At 38.2% G+C, this 20758-nt stretch overlaps 1 long non-coding RNA gene across 1 annotated transcript in view; it reads right to left on the reverse strand.

The window, feature by feature from the left end:
* Positions 1 to 20101, reverse strand: part of LOC125099632 (uncharacterized) — a 132826-nt gene extending 112725 nt beyond the window's left edge. The window contains exons 1-2 of the long non-coding RNA XR_007127300.1: positions 19955 to 20101; positions 26 to 84 (exon numbers count right to left, since the gene is read on the reverse strand). This is a non-coding gene — a long non-coding RNA (uncharacterized LOC125099632). The remainder of the gene's footprint in view (positions 1 to 25; positions 85 to 19954) is intronic.
* Positions 20102 to 20758: the final 657 nt, after the last annotated feature.

Consider the following 20758-nt stretch of genomic DNA (forward strand, 5'->3'; position numbering starts at 1 on the left):
CGGTAGAATGAAGTTGACGACTTACTCACTTTGGTGTTCCTGTTTCTTATCTGCTATGGCAAAGATCAGTAGTTGAAAGTACAGCTAGAAGACAAAATCGTGGGGAAATAAAATTTTATGAAGACAAAAATCCTTGCGTTACAATATTAAAGGGATCACTTACATCTCTGAAAATTAAAACAAAGAACAGAAGAGGTCCAGGGGGTGCCAATGCTACTGTTAGCATGTCAAGGGGGAAGAATTAGATGGGATAGAGGGTGAGGAGCACGAGGGAGGTGGCAGCATCAAGTTCAAAGGATATCACTTCCCAACTCTATCACCACATATACATAAAAATGTATGATCTAGACCATAGTCCACAAAGTCAGGGGTGAAAGAAACACAACTTTTGAATTGTTCTACTGATACTTTTCTTTTTTTTATACTCCTGTTACACCAAATAGCAGACAGCCATCTATTCTGAGACTCTTACCACATATTTTTCAGGGCTTCTGTCAAATTTGAGGTAGCAAAGGACAAGGTGGAATAGGGAGGGGACACTCTTCCTCCCTTCATTTATTTGTTTTTGAGGTGTCTATTTAAGTACTACTCAAGACATTTCTTGCTTTTGTCCATAGAGCACCTTCAAGTCCTTGGCTCTCTCTGCTATTTACTGAAGCAAGGGGAGGCGTTCTTTCCTCCCATACCATCCCCAAACCAGGGATTCCAGTCATGCTCTCTGTAGAGTCTCAAGAGTTGACTCAAAAATATATGGTTGGGACCTTCCTAAAGTTTGGCTGTCATCCAGAGAACAACATGGGAGGCAGGCTCAGTGCAGAGTTCAAGACTGAATAAACAAGAGAAGGTCTGGGGCAGATCTTGAAAGACAGTGAGAACTGACCAAAGGAGAAGGAGATACGAAGAGCAGAAGACATCCTAAGCAGAGAGAAGAGCACAAGCACAGGCAGGTGGGAGTACCATAGGTTGGTGTCTATGGAGGAACTCTAAGAAGTGGCGGGAGATGAAGCTTAAGGATAAAGCAAAGTCAATTCATGCAAAGCCTTCAAAGACATCTAAGGAGCTTAAACTTGGTTAGCATCAGGGTACCTCAAGAATGGTGGTGCAGATAGTGGAGAAGCAGGCTGACCACAAATGGGGAGGAAGCATGACAAATTCAGGGATTTTCAGTGACTCAAATGTTTCCACTGCCCTATCAATAGCCATGGCTATACAGCTAGAGTATTACCTACGCAACCTTCACCTCTATATTGGCAGCACTGTCCAAAGGGACAGAAAAGGAAGATGTGCATAAAGTTTCTCCATGTGTCTGCAGGGTCCATAATCATACTCATCATCAATATTTATACTTGCCTTGCAACTATGTCATTTTTTGTTTGTTTGTTGTTGTTTTTGGGTTCGTTCTTGTTTTTGTTCTTGTTTTTTAAGAGAGGGAGAGATGTGGACCAGGGGCAGAGGAAGAGGGAGAGAGAGAATCTCAAGTAGGCTCCACATCCAGTGTGGAGCCAGATATGGGGCTCAATCTCATAACCCTGAGATCATGATCTAAGCCAAAATCAAGAATCAGGCACTTGGGGCACCTGGGTGACTCAGTTGGTTAAACGACTGCCTTTGGCTCAGGTCATGATCCTGGAGTCCTGGCATTGAGTCTCATATTGGGCTCCCTGCGGGATAGGGAGTCTGCTTCTCCCGCTGACCTCTCTCCTCTCATGTTCTCTCTCTCTCTCTCAAATAAATAAATAAAATCTTTAAAAAAAAAAAAAAGGAATCAGGCACTTAACTGAGTGAACCACCCAGGTACCCTTCCTTGCAACTATATTTTAATTGTAGTCTACAACACCCTCAATTGTCTCTAAAAAGATTCCATTATGTATTTCTTTACTAAATAAAAGCCACTGTGAATATACGAATATACAGACTTTTTTTATTGTTAAGTAAAAAACTCATTTATAATACCATTACAATATATGATAAAGTGAAAAAAGTTTTTAGAATTTATAGGAATTGAAAACTTAAGTGATGAAGTTAGCATCTGACTGATATAACAAAATGCAATATTAGGGAGAATTACGAAATCATGAAATATTTTTGTTAGAAAACATTGCAAAGTATGGGTGAGTGAAGCATATTTTTTAGTATTTTTTAATAAAAATGTATTTATTCACCAGACAGATTTAACAAATGTTACTTAGGTAACAGATGCAACTTTTGTTAAGAAATTACTTTATCATTGCTATATTTTTTAAGGAACTAAGTTCTTCAGATATACTTTGAGTTCAAGTTCACTTGTTTCTTTGAGTTCAATTGTTTCAAGTCTATGGATCTTTCTGTTTCACATTTTTCTGCCAATATGTGTAAGCATATACAGAGTCTGTTTATTTACATTTTACCATCATAATGGAATTTGCCTTTTTTCCTAAAAATGGCTTTGAAAGTAATCCATGGCGATACATGATATCTGTTTCTCTCAATCTAAATAATTCATAATTTATTCATCCACTATTCTATTGATAGATTGTTTCTAATTTTTTGTCACTGCACCCACATGCATTTTTTTTTTCCAGTCTGTATTCAAGACATACTCCTAGGTCTATACCAAAAATAGGAATTGGTAAGGAATTGCTGGTGCTTTGTCAATTCTATAAAAAATTGCCAAATGGCTCTTTAAAATTCTTGCAAAATTCACACTCTTTGGATAGAATATGAGACTTAATGTTTCTTCATGTTCTCAATGTTGATAATGTTAGTCTTATTTTTCACTAATTTGATGGGTCAAAATATATCTCAGTGATTTCAATATGCATTTCCTTCAGTACAAGGGAGGTTGAACAACTTTACCTGTGTAAATTGGTCATCCTTTCTTCTGTGAACTCCCTGTTCATGCTTTATGCCCATATTTCAAAGAGTTGTTCCTCCTTTTCTTATTTGCGCATTCTTTTTTTTTTTCGTAATTTTATTTTTTATAAACATATAATACATTTTTATCCCCAGGGGTACAGGTCTGTGAATTGCCAGGTTTACACACATCACAGCACTCACCATAGCACATACCCTCCCCAATATCCATAATCCCACCCCCGCTCTCCCAACCCCCCTCCCCCCATCAACCCTCAGTTAGTTTTGTGAGATTAAGAGTCACTTATGGTTTGTCTCCCTCCCAATCCCATCTTGTTTCATTTACTCTTCTCCTACCCTCTTAACCCCCCATGTTGCATCTCCTCGCCCTCATATCAGGGAGATCATATGATAGTTGTCTTTCTCTGATTGACTTATTGCGCTAAGCATGATACCCTCTAGTTCCATCCACATCGTCGCAAATGGCAAGATTTCATTTCTTTTGATGGCTGCATAGTATTCCATTGTGTATATATACCACATCTTCTTTATCCATTCATCTGTTGATGGACATCTAGTTTCTTTCCATAGTTTGGCTATTGTAGACATTGCTGCTAGAAACATTCGGGTGCACATGCCCCTTCGGATCACTACGTTTGTATCTTTAGGGTAAATACCCAGCAGTGCAATTGCTGGGTCATAGGGTAGTTCTATTTTCAACATTTTGAGGAACCTCCATGCTGTTTTCCAGAGTGGCTGCACCAGCTTGCATTCCCACCAACAGTGTAGGAGGGTTCCCCTTTCTGCGCATCTTCGCCAGCATCTGTCATTTCCTGACTTGTTAATTTTAGCCATTCTGACTGGTGTGAGGTGATATCTCATGGTGGTTTTGATTTGTATTTCCCCGATGCCAAGTGATGTGGAACACTTTTTCATGTGTCTGTTGGCCATCTGAATGTCTTCTTTGCAGAAATGTCTGTTCATGTCCTCTGCCCATTTCTTGATTGGATTATTTGTTCTTTGGGTGTTGAGTTTGCTAAGTTCTTTATAGATTTTGGACACTAGCCCTTTATCTGATATGTCATTTGCAAATATCTTTTCCCATTCTGTCAGTTGTCTTTTGGTTTTGTTAACTGTTTCCTTTGCTGTGCAAAAGCTTTTGATCTTGATAAAATCCCAATAGTTCATTCTTGCCCTTGCTTCCCTTGCCTTTGGCGATGTTCCTAGGAAGACGTTGCTGCGGCTGAGGTCAAAGAGGTTGCTGCCTGTGTTCTCCTCAAGGATTTTGATGGATTCCTTTCTCACATTGAGATCCTTCATCCATTTTGAGTCTATTTTCGTGTGTGGTGTAAGGAAATGGTCCAATTTCATTTTTCTGCATGTGGCTGTCCAATTTTCCCAACACCATTTATTGAAGAGGCTGTCTTTGTTCCATTGGACATTCTTTCCTGCTTTGTCGAAGATGAGTTGACCATAGAGTTGAGGGTCTATTTCTGGGCTCTCTATTCTTTTCCATTGATCTATGTGTCTGTTTTTGTGCCAGTACCATGCTGTCTTGATGATGATAGCTTTGTAATAGAGCTTGAAGTCCGGAATTGTGATGCCACCAACTTTGGCTTTCTTTTTCAATATTGCTTTGGCTATTCGAGGTCTTTTCTGGTTCCATATAAATTTTAGGATTATTTGTTCCATTTCTTTGAAAAAAATGGATGGTACTTTGATAGGAATTGCATTAAATGTGTAGATTGCTTTAGGTAGCATAGACATTTTCACAATATTTATTCTTCAAATCCAGGAGCATGGAACATTTTTCCATTTCTTTGTGTCTTCCTCAATTTCTTTCATGAGTACTTTATAGTTTTCTGTGTATAGATTCTTAGTCTCTTTGGTTAGGTTTATTCCTAGGTATCTTATAGTTTTGGGTGCAATTATAAATGGGATGGACTCCTTAATTTCTCTTTCTTCTGTCTTGTTGTTGGTGTAGAGAAATGCAACTGATTTCTGGGCATTGATTTTATATCCTGACACTTTACTGAATTCCTGTACAAGTTCTAGCAGTTTTGGAGTGGAGTCTTTTGGGTTTTCCACATAGAGTATCATATCATCTGCGAAGAGTGATAGTTTGACTTCTTTGCCGATCTGGATGCCTTTAATTCCCTTTTGTTGTCTGATTGCTGAGGCTAGGACTTCTAGTACTATGTTGAATAGCAGTGGTGATAACGGACATCCCTGCCGTGTTCCTGACCTTAGCGGAAAAGCTTTCAGTTTTTCTCCATTGAGAATGATATTTGCAGTGGGTTTTTCATAGATGACTTTGATAATATTGAGGTATGTGCCCTCTATCCCTACACTTTGAAGAGTTTTAATCAGGAAGGGATGCTGTACTTTCTCAAATGCTTTTTCAGCTTCTATGGAGAGTATCATATGATTCTTGTTCTTTCTTTTATTAATGTGTTGTATCACATTGATTGATTTGCGGATGTTGAACCAACCTTGCAGCCCTGGAATAAATCCCACTTGGTCGTGGTGAATAATCCTTTTAATGTACTGTTGAATCCTATTGGCTAGTATTTTGGCGAGAATTTTTGCATCTGTGTTCATCAAGGATATTGGTCTGTAGTTCTCTTTTTTGATGGGATCCTTGTCTGGTTTTGGGATCAAGGTGATGCTGGCCTCATAAAATGAGTTTGGAAGTTTTCCTTCTATTTCTATTTTTTGGAACAGTTTCAGGAGAATAGGAATTAGTTCTTCTTTAAATGTTTGGTAGAATTCCCCCGGGAAGCCGTCTGGCCCTGGGCTTTTGTTTGTTTGGAGATTTTTGATGACTGTTTCAATCTCCTTACTGGTTATGGGTCTGTTCAGGCTTTCCATTTCTTCCTGGTTCAGTTGTGGTAGTTTATATGTCTCTAGGAATGCATCCATTTCTTCCAGATTGTCAAATTTGTTGGCGTAGAGTTGCTCATAGTATGTTCTTATAATTTTCTGTATTTCTTTGGTGTTCGTTGTGATCTCTCCTCTTTCATTCATGATTTTATTTATTTGGGTCCTTTCTCTTTTCTTTTGGATAAGTCTGGTCAGGGGTTTATCGATCTTATTAATTCTTTCAAAGAACCAGCTCCTAGTTTCGTTGATTTGTTCTATTGTTTTTTTGGTTTCTATTTCATTGATTTCTGCTCTGATCTTTATGATTTCTCTTCTCCTGCTGGGTTTAGGCTTTCTTTCTTGTTCTTTCTCCAGCTCTTTTAGGTGTAGGGTTAGGTTATGTACCTGAGACCTTTCTTGTTTCTTGAGAAAGGCTTGTACCGCTATATATTTTCCTCTCAGGACTGCCTTTGTTGTGTCCCACAGATTCTGAACCTTTGTGTTTTCATTCTCATTTGTTTCCATAAATTTTTTCAATTCTTCTTTAATTTCCTGGTTGACCCATTCATTCTTTAGAAGGATGCTGTTTAGTCTCCATGTATTTGGGTTCTTTCCAAATTTCCTCTTGTGATTGAGTTCTAGCTTTAGAGCATTGTGGTCTGAAAATATGCAGGGAATGATCCCAATCTTTTGATACCGGTTGAGACTTGATTTAGGACCAAGAATGTGATCTATTCTGGAGAATGTTCTATGTGCACTAGAGAAGAATGTGTATTCTGTTGCTTTGGGATGAAATGTTCTGAATACATCTGTGATGTCCATCTGGTCCAGTGTGTCATTTAAGGCCTTGATTTCCTTGTTGATCTTTTGCTTGGATGATCTGTCCATTTCAGTGAGGGGAGTGTTAAAATCCCCTACTATTATTGTATTCTTGTCGATGTGTTTCTTTGATTTTGTTATTAATTGGTTTATATAGTTGGCTGCTCCCACGTTAGGGGCATAGATATTTAAAATTGTTAGATCTTCTTGTTGGACAGTTCCTTTGAGTATGATATAGTGTCCTTCCTCATCTCTTATTATAGTCTTTGGCTTAAAATCTAATTGATCTGATATAAGGATTGCCACTCCTGCTTTCTTCTGATGTCCATTAGCATGGTAAATTCTTTTCCACCCCCTCACTTTAAACCTGGAGGTGTCTTCGGGTTCAAGATGAGTTTCTTGTAGGCAACATATAGATGGGTTTTGTTTTTTTATCCATTCTGATACCCTGTGTCTTTTGATTGGGGCATTTAGCACATTAACATTCAGGGTAAGTATTGAGAGATATGATTTTAGTGCCATTGTATTGCCTGTAAGGTGACTGTTATTCTATATTGTCTCTGTTTCTTTCTGATCTACTACTTTGAGGGTCTCTCTTTGCTTAGAGGACCCCTTTCAATATTTCCTGTAGAGCTGGTTTGGTATTTGCAAATTCTTTCAGTTTTTGTTTGTCCTGGAAGCTTTTAATCTCTCCGTCTATTTTCAATGATAGCCTAGCTGGATATAGTATTCTTGGCTGCATGTTTTTCTCATTTAGTACTCTGAATATATCATGCCAGCTCTTTCTGGCCTGCCAGGTCTCTGTGGATAAGTCTGCTGCCAATCTAATATTTTTACCATTGTACGTTACAGACTTCTTTTCCCGGGCTGCTTTCAGGATCTTCTCTTTGTCACTAAGACTTGTAAATTTTACTATTAGGTGATGGGGTGTGGACCTATTCTTATTGATTTTGAGGGGGGTTCTCTGAACCTCCTGGATTTTGATGCTTGTTCCCTTTGCCATATTGGGGAAATTCTCTCCAATAATTCTCTTCAATATACCTTCTGCTCCCCTCTCTGTTTCCTCTTCTTCTGGAATCCCAATTATTCTAATGTTGTTTCGTCTTATGGTGTCACTTATCTCTCGAATTCTCCCCTCGTGGTCCAGTAGCTGTTTGTCCCTCTTTTGCTCAGCTTCTTTATTCTCTGTCATTTGGTCTTCTATATCGCTAATTCTTTCTTCTGCCTCATTTATTCTAGCAGTGAGAGCCTCCATTTTTTATTGCACCTCATTAATAGCTTTTTTGTTTTTACTTGGTTAGATTTTAGTTCTTTTATTTCTCCAGAAAGGGCTTTTATATCTCCTGAGAGGGTTTCTCTAATATCTTCCATGCTTTTTTCGAGCCCGGCTAGAACCTTGAGAATCGTCATTCTGAACTCTAGGTCTGACATATTACCAATGTCTGTATTGATTAGGTCCCTAGCCTTTGGTACTGCCTCTTGTTCTTTTTTTTGTGGTGAATTTTTCCGCCTTGTCATTTTGTCCAGATAAGAGTATATGAAGGAGCAAGTAAAATACTAAAAGGGTGGCAACAACCCCAGGAAAATATGCTTTCAGAAAGTGGTTGATTTTCTGTTTCTAGAGTCGCTGTTCTTCTTCTCTTCAATCTCCCGTTGGATTTGTAGGTGTTTGCAATCTTTAGATAAGCTATCTAGCTGATCTCCCGCTACCTGAAGTAGTCTCAGCCTGCTACTTCTCCGCCATCTTGACTCCTCCCCGCTTATTTGCGCATTCTTTATCAATTGTGGATTCTACTTCTTTGTTAAGTTGTATATTTTATAAGTATTTCCTCCAGTCTGTGGCTGGAATTTTTCATGAAAAATTTTTGATGTGGCCATATTATCAGTATTTTCCTTTATCATTTGTGCTTTTTGAGACTTAACAATTCCCTTACTAAGCCAGTATCATAAAGAATCTCATTTTTCCAGAAAAATTTTATAGTTAAATTTTTCAAAGTCATGTCTTTACTTCTTTTGGATTTTATTTTTGTGCATAATGTCAGGTAGAGGTCAGATTTTATTTTTCCCAAGTGAGTAACTAGTTGTGCCAGTGCCTTTTTGTCAGTCCTTTTAGACTTTGTAGAATAGTTAGTCCTCTTGCTGTTGCTTTGTGAAGCCAGACCTGTTGTATGTCCAGCTCTCACACACTCCTATCTGGGATCTGCTGTTTTATTGATACATTGTTCTCTGTGAGCTAATGACACTGATGATGATTTTGCTAAATTATAAGTAAAGATTTTAACAAGTGATTTAGCCCAAATTCCCCACATCAAAATTCAGTTGTGACTAGAGTCACAAATTCACTGAATTTTCTTTAGCTTTAGCATATAGTTAGAGGGACATGCAGGGACTTCGGTTGGTTAATCCTAGCTGGCCAGGGGCCATCAACATGTGGTTGAGTATTCTACCTCTTTGCTAAGAAGAAGAAGAAGACCTCTCCCATACCCTTATCTATAAAGTAGAGAAGAAAAACAATTCCTCACCAGTTTATGATCTCTTATTCTGCAAATCTCTTCTTTTTCAGAGTCCTTGTCATAAGCCATAATAATTTTCCTCATTTGTTTACTTCGTTATCTGTCCATATAAACAAGAATAGAGAACAGGTCTATCCATTTACCATCAGGTTCAGGACCCTACAACAGTGCCTGATAAATAACATATAGTTCCCAAGTTTATGTCAAATGATGAATGAATGAATAAGGTACTAGATTTAAAGGAAGACGTTTAAGGTAAAAAAAAAAAAACCTATAAATTTCCTACATACACATTACAATTCATTATATTATTGCAGAACATTTTAACGATACTATAAAACCTCATGACTATTTCTTGCTAAGATAACTGATAAAAAAGTTTACCTTCCAAACATATTGAGAGGTGAGAAGTTGCAATATGGGCTGGAATGGTCATGAAAGACCACGTAAGGGCTCTGCACAAAAACCTCTGAAAAATGAGTCAACTGCAGCCACACAGAAAGGAACAGCGGAAATGTTAACAATAAAGGGGAGAGCTAGACAACAAACTCTCAACTGGGAAAGCTCTCAAACTTTCAGAATGGTTCAAATGAGGATCTAACTAAAAGATCAGTAGATATGGAAATGTATGAAGTGAAATTTATCATGCTTGCTTCAGCAGCATATATACTGAAGTGAAATTTATCATTTTACCTACTAAAACACCTCTCCTTTTTGCTGAAAGAAAGAAAGACATTAATAGTGTACTTAAAATATTTCCTTGTGGTACACAAATTAGGTGAGAGGTTGAAATTTTGTATTCCTCCAAGATCAGGATACATACACAACATTAAAACCTCTTTCACTGCAATCTTAGAGAAACCAACCCCTCTGTTGGATATCCGGTACTTCCTGCTTCCTGAGAGGATGTGTTCTGAGTATTATAACAGTGTCATCAAAGTAAAGGAATAATTGAATTTTTACTATTTTAACACTTTAATTGTCAAAGTAAAATGGAACTGATTTTGAGTATCAAGTTAAATTAGTTTAAGGGGGCAGAACTTTATGAAACCAAAAACTTTTTTCTAAGCCTAGGGCTTCCTAAACTCAATCTGATTTTCACAGAATCCCTATTTGAGTTTAAAACTTGGCTCTTTATCCACCATAACATCAAACTAAATGTGTGTGTGTGTGTGTGTGTGTGTGTGTGTGTGTGTGTGTAATTGTAAGAACATTGTGCTATTTCATCAAAGTAAGTGAATGAAAATTATATAGAAAACTGTCACTTGATTAGTGATTTGTCAATATTAGCATTTGAATTTTTGAAGAACCGTACAATGTTAATAAAATATCAATTCTTGAAAAGTCCATCTCACCAATTTAAATATGTTTAACCAATCATATGCCACTAGAAGTCAATGAAAAAAATATAAGCAGAAAATGTCATCAGACAAGTTCTCATCGCTATACACTGAAATGCTTTCATTATCTGGCATATTTAAATAAAGGTTTTATGAAATATATCAATTTCCTTGTTTTAGGAAATGAGGCTGAACAATAATAAAAGCCTGACTTTAAATGTTATCCAAAAACAGCAAAGTTAGAGCCAATTCCTAAGGAACTATGCAAGAAAAAACTTCCTGGAAGCCATTTTATTATTCTCAAATTCAATCAATACCATCACTATGTTAACCAACAGTCAAGCCAACTGATTTTATATCAGCTTCTACCTTTTACTTTCACCTTTCACAAAGCCCTCTCACAAATTTCTTTTCGGATTTCTTTACGTATTTGTCAGACTTATTATTAATTCTGTCTATATGGTCAAAGCACTTGCAACACTCAGTCCATAAACAAGTGAAAGTGTGAAAAGCGGTGTGCTAATGGGCTGGTTTGGAAGGAGGATGGGAAGAGAAGGGGAGGAAAATACTTTGTGCAGTATTGCTAGAGACAGGATTCTGAAGTGGAGGTAACTCTCCTTTTATGGCTATTTTTCCTCCCCATCCTCTTATTAAGGCTCTGGGAGAGACTAGAACCCTGCTCTTCTGACCAAATTTCATGTTCTTTCCACTACACCAGAAAGCATTTACTATCCCTGTCTGAAGCCGTCACTTGGTGCTCTGTTAATATCCCCAGAGCAGTCAAAATCAGAAAGTAGCTAGGAATACGGCTTAGAGATGTTTAAATGATAGAAGTCTTTACATATGACATAATCAACAAGAGTGAAAAATCTAAAATATACCGATGCCCAATTTTCCAAGACACTATGTGATCTTTCTTAACATCAGTGTTCGTATTCTCCTTAGTTTTCTATGCCTCAATCAGTAAGTGAAATTTCAAGAACTGCGCTGCACAAAACAACCCATTTTTTTTATTTCCATATTTAAAAACTTAAAATACCTACTCCATGAAAATAACTTAAACTACTTCCAAAATTAACCAAAGATAAAAGACCGACACTGGTGGACTCTCAAATCTGCTCTCTTTAGAAACCCACAGTTCTGTTTGGTTTTTTTTTTTTTTTTAGTTTTAGTCTCAGAGAGGTATACAGAGGTTAAGTTACATGCAGTGTCTTCATTTGGCGAAGATTCGTAATAACCAAGAGATTTCCTATTTATTAAATCATTTTGGTTTTCCAGCAATTTGTAAGAATTGGTAGGGATTGCACACAGCAGTGTTCACAGAGCCCCTCTGAAAAAAGGCAAGGACAACAGTAACAACAAGACTACTTTGATTTATAGCATGTGTTGCTTTCCATGGTGTATCAACTCCCACCGTGGCCAATGCCAGCTACCATGACCATGAGGTCACCACATGTGGGGTTGGAGGAGATGCTCACCACCAGCTGTGTCTGAAGAGCAAGTTCTAGCACACTGTGGGCTGAGACACAAGAAGATCCAAGAGCCTCGGGGCGCCTGGGTGGCTCAGCGGGTTAAGCCTCTGCCTTCAGCTCAGGTCATGATCTCAGGGTCCTGGGATAGAGCCGCACATCGGGCTCTCTGCTCAGTGGGGAGCCTGCTTCTCCCTCTCTGCCTGCCTCTCTGCCTACTTGTGATCTCTCTCTGTCAAATAAATAAATAAAATCTTTAAAAAAAAAAAAAAAGAGAGAGAGAGAGAGAGGAGACCTGAGAGCCTATCTGACTTGTGCCAAGTCGTACAACTAGTGGGAGCTTGAAGACCAGGGCCACATTTTCTGGATTCAAGTTGAGGAGCTGCACCATGATAGCAAATCAACCTGAGGTGTCTGCATCCTCTCACTGCTGTATGGTGCATAAATGAAGATTTTTAATGAAGGTACATTTTTGTCCTAAGCTATCAGTTAGTAGTGCTTTACCCAGCTATGTCTGTCTAATCTCAGTGTCCACTTTCTACTCATTTTCCTAAGGCAAGATTTTTATTTTCTTTAAAAATTTAAACTTTAATAGAGTTTTAAGAGTCATTTTAGAACAACTTTGGAAACAAAAAAATGACTAAGATAGGCTTTCTGACATAGGCCTCCCTAACAATTTCATATTACTAACAATTTCTTATTATCCAATCCCGAAGTTTACTAGCTCCTTCTCCACATTCAGGATTGTTATTGTCCAATTGTCCTGCTCTGCTTATCTCTAACTGATTAGCTGCTCCCCCTCTCATCTCAGGGATTTTTCTCTTTTCTCTTAATAAGAATTATCTGAACTAATCTCAGATTAGCTTGAGTTAGCCTTTGAAAAACCTTAGTGTTGTCCAAGGCCTTGCTTTCTAGCAACTTAAACAAAGGGAAGGAAGTGAAAAGAGGGAAAAAGAAAAGAAAAAGAATAAACCACAGAGAAGTGCTGTTCTATGGAAGCATAGAAGTTCTTGTGACTAACTCATGGCCCCTCGTGACTGAATCAAGAAAAATGTCTATTGTGTGAGACATGTGCAAGCTGTTTAGGAAATCTCATATATTCTGAAAAAGAACACTAAGGAGGAAGGACATGCCTTATCAAATGATAAAATACATTATAAAGGACATTAACTCAAAGACTGTGGCAGTGGCCAATGCAACGACAGACCAATGAAAAAGCATGGATCAGGTTTGTCGAAAAAAGCCAACTGAAATCTTCCCAAAATCACTTCCATGGACAAATACTCTTCAAAAATATGACCTTCTTTATCCCCCTCTTAGAGATTTACAACCTGTTTTAGCATGTTAAACCATCTGAGAAGCACTGTTCTGTAGAAACCTGTCTAAATTTTCATAACCTAAGTTTTTCCCAAACTCACATGGGCATGATACTTTTCTCAAGAGAATTCCCAAAATTATCTTCCAAAGAACACTGCTTGGAGTATGCTGAAATAGAGAATCCACTAATGGATCCAAGTATGGATGGGAATAGACAATGTGGAAAAAAAAATTTGAGAGAAGAATTGATCAGTAAAGGACAATTGGAAGAAAATGGATACTGGAAAAACTTATTTTTAGCGGCCCCTGACTGGCTCCATCAGAAGAACACGCAATCTCAGGGTTATGAGTATGAGCCCCATGTTTGGTGTAGAGACCACTTAAAAATAAAGAAAAAACTGATATTTTTGAAATTTAAAATAAAAAAGGCAGTTCTCTACCTTATTTCCTATACCAAAATGAATTACAGGCAAATAAGAATTTAAACATGAAAACTAAAGCTTTAAAAGAAATACAGCCAAACATTAGTTAATGTGCTTAAAACATCAAGAAGAGAAAATCTCTCTAGAGCTAACACTGAAGAAAGACCTCAAAGACAATTATCACTGAACAAAAATTTCAACTTCTGTAGAGGACACAAACATTAAGAACAGTCAAATCAAAATGCAAAGTGGCTAAAATTACTTAAATTATTTGAAATACCTATTGAGGATTCTCCTATCAAAAGTAAAAGGAAACACGCAGAAAGAGTCACCATATTAAAACAGAGAATCCACGAAAGAAGAAGTGTGGGTGGCATTTAAATTCCAAAATGATGTTCAATGATGTTCAATGTACTTACAAATGAAGTAAGTACAAATTCAAACAATAATGAAATAGCATTTTTCACCTTTCAGATCAGAAAAAGAAAATTGGGAAAAATGGATGATTCCTAGTGCTGATGAGACAATAGAGTAACGGAAATTCTTATTCCCTCTTGGAAAACAACGACACAAGTTTCGGAGGGACAATTCTTCAATGTCTATAACAAGTTAAGTACACTTACCTTTGAACACAATTCTACATCGAGAAGTGTATCTCAAAGCAAATGTGCAAAGATGTGTGCACTTGATCGGTCATGTTGATTAAATGGTGGATTTTAGAAGTGTTGACTTCGAATTTTTCTGCTGGGATGTGTCTGATTATGATTAACATTCATGAAGTACCTGGGAGTACAGATATAGCCAAGACAGGCAAGCCACTTGACTCATGGAGGCTCTACTGGGAGTGGGAAAAACAGTAGCCAAATGTGAAAGAAAAATTATGAGGAATTAGAGTGATCTGCAAGTAACAGGATGGCTACTTTTACAGGGAATGGTCAGGAGCAGTCCCTTAATGCAAATGTCACTTAAGCAAAGATCTGAATGAGCACAAATGTCATTCAGACAAGAAGGTAACGAAAAAGGAGTTTTTATTTTATCCTCAGTGTCATGGGAATCCACTGCAGAGACATCTTACAATGTAACTTCCACTCTAGAAGTATCACTGTAAGTGTTGGGTTGACAATAGACCATATGGGGCAGTAATGGAATCAGGGAGACGTAGGGGAAGCTTCCTGCTCTAGACCAGGTTGAAATGCAATGAAATCTTGGACAAGGTGGTGATACTAAATATGGAGAAAAGTGAGTGGATTTGGAATATATTGTAGGGGTAAAATTGATAGCGCCTGTTGGATGATTAAATACAGGGATATGAAAAAGACAGGAGTAATAAAAAGATCGCTAGGGACACCTGGGTGGCTCAGTCGGTTAAGCATTTGCTTTCAGCTAAGGTCATGATCCCAGGGTCCTGGCATCAAGTCCTGTGCTGGGCTCCCTGCTCAGCAGGGAGCCTGTTTCTCCCTCTTCCCCTTCCCCTGCGTGTGCTCTCTCTATGACAAATAAATAAAATCCCGTAAAAATATTGCTAATTTTAATTTGAGCAGCTAGGAGGAAGATCATGATACCGACTCACTGGAAAGAGCGAGAAGTTCGTCGCAGGATATGAGATATTATTAGTAAACAGTACGTCTGCTTTGACTCGTTGTGTTTAAGAGGCCTACTTCCATATCCAAGTAAAGATTATCAACCAACCAAGTATGCATGTGATGTCAGAATTCCAGGAGAGGTGAGGTCTGGAAACTCTATTTTGGAATCATGTAGTTAATATTTACCACGAGAGACCAGGCTGTGAAGGAAGCAGGGCCAGGAGGGGCAGAGCTCAATCTTGGCCAGGCAAACATTAGAGACAGAACAAGAGTCTGAATCCTAGCTCTGCAGTCTTCCAGCTCTACTGTCGTACACACGATAGCTTCTCTGCTCTTTGGTTTTATCAGCTGTACATGATAAAAGTTCCCAAGTTCGACTGGAGGATTCACAAAAGTAACCATAATTCAAGTGGAGAACATCGTCTCCAACACAAAGTGCTCAACAATTGCTTGTTATTGCCCTGCAAAGATGGCCACAGTTTTCCTGAACTCTTTATAAGCAATGAAAGTACTTTGAATAGTCAATGAAAACAAAGTTATATGCAAACTGAGAAAAGAAAACCAGAAATACAGACAGTCCCCAACGGAGGGTAAACAAGTGATACACTTCTAACCTTTCTGTTTTTCACTTTCTATTCAGGCATTAACTACATGGGATTCTCAACACACTTAATAAAATAGGCTTTGCATTAGATTATTTTGCCCATTGGTAGGCAACGTAAATGTTCTGAGTACATTTACAATAGGCAAGGCTAAGATAATGACATTCAGTAGGTTAGGTGTCTGAAGTGCATTTCAACTTAAGATATTTTCAACTTAACTCTGGGTTGATCAACATGTAACCCCATCGTCAATTCACGAAGATCTCTAATTACAATTTGGTATGAAATCAGTAGCAAGCAAAAGGAGCCTACTAGAAAAAAAAACAAAAATCAGATTGGTTTGGTTCAAACTAAAGAAGAAAATTATGAAGGAGTAAATCCGGAAACAGTTTAGGAGAAAAGGACCTCAGAAGGTAACTAGGTAGGATGTTAAAGTTTTATCCTCTGTGGACAAGAGAGATGTTAGTTCTCTTCCACAGACCAGCCCTGCACAGGAATCGCTTCGCTTCTAGGTCACACAGCCCATCGCCTATGCTGGCCACGTAGCTCTCCAATTCAGGTATGAGGCTTATTTTATGTCCACCGAATTCTTTTTTAATCAGAGCATCCCTTCACTACCTCTTCATTTGTACTGCTACACAGACCGCAGGCCAAAAAGTACTGTTCATTTCAAGTAAAGGAAAAAAATCTTCCTCCATTTTCATTTCTTCAGTAGGTCACTGGAGGGGAGAAATGAAGACACACAACAGATTATTTTCTTCAACATCTACACGGCTTATAGCCATTCAAAAATCCAGAGTTAGAGCATTCTAAATGGTGTTAATGAGACAGGTATAATGAATTGTTCTTTGAATCAGAATTGCAACCAAAGGATGTGAAGAAGGAGCTGAATTCTCTCATTTCTTTCAATTGTCTAAACCTTTAAGAAAAACATTGTTTTTCTTCCCTTCGTTCAAGGGTAAAATAATATCCACCCCCGACCCCGAGTCACATAAGAATCGAAGAAAAAGACAATAAAATCCCCTATCTGTGTAGTCACTTATGTGCAGCTGTGATGCTCTGCGAACAACAGCTGGGCAATTATGACTATCACCCTTGTATTCTCCAACAGTCGGAAAATCATTCGTATTTAAGTTAAAGCTTTAATGCTTCTGCTATGTGTTAATTCTCTCTTCTTCTCATCATCCCTTCCCCCTTGGCTTCCCCTGCTTCCCTATTTCTCAATATAAAATTCTATCAAACGCACTCAGCATAATTTTCCCTGAGGGAAAAACAATGCTAAAGTTTATTGCCAGTACAGTTATTTGGGCAACTTGGAAAAACTTTCAGCTTGGGTTTTTCTATAAAAAAATGGATTCCGAAGGCCGTTAATACAAGTTTTAATGTGCTTCTCAGAATACTGGGGATTCAATTCTCACTCTTTACTTTCTAACTTCTGCCTTACCTATTTCTTATAAATATTAAAGTGAATGAACACAGGACTCTGAATTGCCTGTAACCAGGGAAATTGCAAACTTCTTTAAGATTTATTTGAAAACAATTTGAAAACAATCTCTGTGAATTTATTTGTATAGATTTTAGATTCCTGTCACTTGAAATGGATTTTTAGTCTACGTGATCCCATCCTTTAATCTTGAGACTGTATCCTTTACAGAACAAATGGGACCAATCTCCTTTTTCGGTACACCTCTCCAATCATTACGCTCACCTCTCCAATCATTACGCTCTCTCCAAACCAACTCTCAAAGCTCCTGACTCCAGTGAAGGCATGGAAAGTTCTGTGTTTGGGACCCATCAAGTGTAAGTGATTGGCTATTACAGCACAATGGTACCCTTGCTTATCTCCTGGCATCCCTCCCTCACTTCATGTACCCATTTACCTAAATACCTTTCTGTTTATATTCCCCAACAATGGAAGGAAGGAAGAGGGGAGGGAGAAAAACACAAGGAAAGAGAAAGGAAAGCCTTATGTTGCATGCTTTCTTGTAAAATCAACAAGGAGATGGAAGAAGTGATCTACAGACATTTATGGTAATACCACACATCACTGAATCCTTATGTCAATCCTTTGGCCTTTCTTATCCACAAAATACAGTTAAGAAGTTCTCAAAATTGAATGCCAGAGGATTTCTGCAATATTCTTAAGGTCACATACCTAAAAAGTAGGAAGCTGAAGGACCAGGGCTGAAGGTCACACCCAATAGGCTCTAAGCTCCAACCATTTTTAGTCTATTTCTTGAGATGTTTCTGTTGCAAATGAAGATAAGAATTCCCTCTCGTCCACACAATCATATAGGCCACAACTCTACAAGTCTGTGTGACATGGCTATCCACCAGACAAGCAGCCAGGACTATTATTTTGGGGGAACAGTGATCTAGGAACATCCCAGCACAGTCTGACTAGAATCTCGCCCAACCCTCCCCTCCAACTTTACTGAATTTCGTACGAGGTGAGGGAACTCCAGGAACTAGAAACTCTTAAGAGTCAGCCATTGGTGGAGCTTGAAGGCAATGGAAGAAGTGAGAATAGAGTCAAACGAAACCAGCAATGGGAAAATCCTGTAGACACCATGAGAAGCACAGAGGAGGACCCACTGAGAAAGCAAACATTTGAATGAGTGTCACAATGAAGACACTCATGGTGGGCAACTGGTTTTAGCTAGGACAAGAATATGAGAAGAAGGTCCCAAAGCCAAGATATGTACCAACTGTGTTTTTCACTTCCATCCTTTCTCCCTGCTCCCTGACTGGACTAGTAGAAGTGCAGACCATTCCTTATCATTTGTAAGACCTGAAGTTTTATCCCTAGTTTAAAACTGAACTACACTGACATTTTTAGCAGAAAATAACCACAGTGTAGTCAAGACTGCCTCAAACATTAAAGAGACAGAAAGATTCAACCTCACGTAGATGAGAATAAGAATGGAGAGAAAGTAAACCTTGTATTGATACCCATGAAACTTCTACAGGACACAATGTACTACTATCAGACCCTCAGGAAAAAACAATGAAGTGGGCAAGTGTTGTTACCATTTTTCAGGTTGGACAGTTGGCATTCAGAGACATAGAAGATTTTGGCAGATTAACAGTTAATATATACCATAATGTCAACCTTAAAAGACACACACACACACACACACACACACACACACACACACACACACACAAATGAATGGAAGGAATCATACCATGAAGTCAAAAGTTTTAACAATGGGAGTTGGGGTAGGATTTAACAATGGGAGGTGGGGTAGGGAATAGGAGTTATGGTTGACTTTTTCCTGCTTCTTTCCATTCATTGTTTTAGAAATCACCTAACGTGATCTTGAATGAATTATGTGAGCAGAATTATGAAAATTAAGGAAAATGGTGGGGGGGTATTCAGCTCTTCTACCACACATTCTATACCTATTGTGTAAGAGCTGGACTTACTTCTTCAGCTAATTTTGACATGACTCAAAGAAGCCAAAAGTTTTAAAACTGAGATGTGTGTAGAACACGTAACTTAATCCAATAAGAAGATTTTAAAAGGCAGCTGAGTGACTTTCAATTGTCTGAGAGTTTCCAACTTTATTCCCACCTCTTAAAACACGAAGCCATTTTTTAACATCTTCCTGATGCCAAATTCTCATTACATGTGTTAATTTCAGTTAGTAACGAAGACTGTTCAGGAATAATCTTACTGTATGTACACGGTTCTAGGAGAATCCAACCAAGTATCTACTCGATCTGTAGCTTTTTCTCAAGTTACAAAGCATGGAAGCCCAACTTAGAAAATTTCTAATGTTACACAACAGAAGTGCAGCCTTAATGGGTGTGGAGCGAGCCCACATCTCAGACACAGAATTAACACAGAATCTAATCACAGACATCACAGCCACACAGCGAATCTACTGGGGACTCTCGCAGCTGTCTGGAAGCAACTAGAAGTCAGAAAGCAATGGGCAGCACCAACAGTCCTCTTGTTTTCATGCCACATTTCTTTCCAGTGGCTCTCAGATTCATTCTCCCACACATTGTATTTTGGGTAATGATCCCTCTGTGGGTAATACCCCTTTGAGGTTACAAAAGCAACAGAGTAATAACCATATGGGCAATTCTCTTATTACAAATTTCCCCATGTAACTCTGCCAACAGACAGACCAGAACATCTGGCAAAATCATTTTAACGAGTAGGACTCTAACCTGCAGAGCTTACCTCAGAAAGTGACCAGGTCTTGAGGTCCCTGCACCTTTTAGACCGTGCCAGGAAGGCGAGGAGCACTCATCTCACCGACGACTACCGACGACTAATTTTAGCTGCATTTCATTCCATTGTGCCTTGGTTTCCCTATTTGTAAATGAGAAAACAAAGAGAAGCATTTGCCTAAGACAAATGTGGAAAGATCTTCGCAGTTTTTTCATGAGCGTCGTTCCAAGAAGTGACATCATCACAGGATTAATGGAGAGAGAATTTTCTGAAAATGTTAAGTTCTATATAATGGAGACAACATCATCATTATTATTATTATTATCATTACTATTATTATTACTATTATTATTATTATTTTATGCTGCCCCCCCCAATACTGGATCTCGTAAGAAACACCAGTAACTAAAGATAAAGTTGAAGCATGGGCCCAGACGTGGTTTTATCCAAACAGCAGTTGTCTGAAATATGACTCCTTGGGGGATTTTTTTCTCCGTGACCCATGCTCCATTTCCCCTGACCTCTATATAGTCTTTGCTCCTTGCAGTTTTATGGTTTCATTGATGACAGCATTCTGAGGATTGTTTTTTCTTTTCTCTTCTCCCCTTCCTCTAAAGAATTTCTAATTTAATTATTCTACCTTTCACCTAACCTCTGTGTTTAACGAGGGAAAGAAATACAAATGCTCTCTATAGAAACGTATGGCAGTAGGTTTAAATTTTTCCAATATAGTTTAGATCTGGGGTCCTCATTTTCCTAATGGATAACACATCATCTATCTTCTCCTCCCTTTCTCTTGATGTTTAGCTCTTG

Source organism: Lutra lutra, chromosome 5 (genome assembly GCF_902655055.1).
Source record: "Lutra lutra chromosome 5, mLutLut1.2, whole genome shotgun sequence".
NCBI classification, from domain to species: domain Eukaryota; kingdom Metazoa; phylum Chordata; class Mammalia; order Carnivora; family Mustelidae; genus Lutra; species Lutra lutra.